This window comes from Equus przewalskii, chromosome 11 (assembly GCF_037783145.1).
Source record: "Equus przewalskii isolate Varuska chromosome 11, EquPr2, whole genome shotgun sequence".
NCBI classification, from domain to species: Eukaryota; Metazoa; Chordata; class Mammalia; order Perissodactyla; family Equidae; genus Equus; species Equus przewalskii.
In genome coordinates, this window is record NC_091841.1 from 21829137 (window position 1) to 21830939 (window position 1803).

The window sequence follows — 1803 nt, forward strand, 5'->3', positions numbered from 1 at the left end:
AAACAGCAATTCATGCATAAGCATCTTATTTTCCTTCTATGAAACAAAGGAATGTGATCACAGAAAAGAAATTTGGATTATGATGTAGTTACCCTGTTTAATAAGGTAGGGAACCCACTGAGAGAATTCCACCAAAAAATGTTGAAAGGAAACTATTTGCATGCTTAAAGGGTTGATGCTTGCTTTGCTACAGAAACTACTCTAGTCAGAAAGCAGCCCAATTTCCTAATTAAGCTTTGAAAGTTAGGTGTTACAATATATGTAAAAGTGGTACAGTGGGGCCTTAGTCTTCAGCATTTACTAGCTCTGTGACCCTGGGCAAGTTACTCAACCTCTCTGTGGCTCCATTTAGAAAGTTAATCTATGAAAAAGGCTTAGAACTAGCATGTCAAAGTATAAGTTTTTAGTAATTGTTAGTCACATTATCATAATAATAATAGCAACTATTATTAAATACCCCTTGTTCAGTTAGAAATTCATTATCTACTGATATAATTCCCATGCTTTCCCTGGGGGTCCTTTCAGTCATAAACCTTATAATTTCAACCCCGCAGGATACCGCTGATATAACTTTCTCTCAGCTACTTTCTCTCAGTGGGTATGGAACGCATTCTCTAGAACACTTAAAGACCCTGAGAGCCCCTGTTTCAGAACTCTCAATTCTGACTAATGAACTCCCTGTTGACTTAAGAGAGAAGTGTGCTCTTCCCTTTCAAAAACGATGGAAGCATTTTATTTCAAAAATCAATGTTTAGTAACATTAGTCATCTTTCTTTAATGTAAAACTCAGTTTTACAAGCTCGTTCCTAAACTAGTGAATGCGAAAGAGATTATAAAATTGCTATATACATCCTGCCTTCTGGGAAGTTAGAGGGTGGTTGAAGAAATAAGAACGAAAAGAATACACAGGAGAATCATATCACTGATGATGCCAACTATAGTCATGAGACCAGGAAGGAGTAAGAATAGCGCAGAAGTTTTATTAAATAAGATTTACTGCACGGAGATAGATCTGGAAGGCCAATCGGAGAAGGGAGGGCATTCTAAGCTTAGAAAACATCATTCATTTTGACCTTTCTCTTTCTGCTGTCCACGTAGCATGAATTGCATCATCATGTGATGCCTTGCCAGACAGTCACCATGATTCTGTAGTCTTTCCAGAACAATGCTGATTTCTTGGTCCTTTATTTACCTTCAGCCTTTGAGCAACTTTATTGCCAGAAACTGTCACTTTCTTAAGCTCATAGCATTATTAAATCTTCAGTATCTTTTTTTTTCCATTTTAGAAAAATACATAAAGATGTAAAACCAGAAGAGGAAGAAAATCTTCAATACATAAGAAAAAAAAACATGGAAGAGGAACCTGTATTTACTTCAGTAACTTATTTAACATACATTTAATGTCTTACCACATTCGAGTCATTGTGCAATACACAAGGCTCGGGGTAGAGAGAGATGTCAGACTCCACCCCAATGATCTCTGCCCTCAAAAGCACTCATTTGGATCTGTGAGATAGGACTGAAAACTAATAATTGGAATGTGATAGGACACTTCCAAAAAGTGGAATAGCATGCCACTATTAAGAATTACAATGAGTAGAGTATGTTTATTGACCTGAAGAGGTGTTTATAAGACATTAAGCTAAAAAAGCAGGTTGCAAATTATATAACAACATGATCCTAATTTGGTGATTTTACCAAATCATATACGTCTCTATGTAAAATAGATATTTACATACAAACGTTTAAAATCCAAATGAAAATAGTATTGCTGATTATGTGTGGATGGTGGGATTATAAATG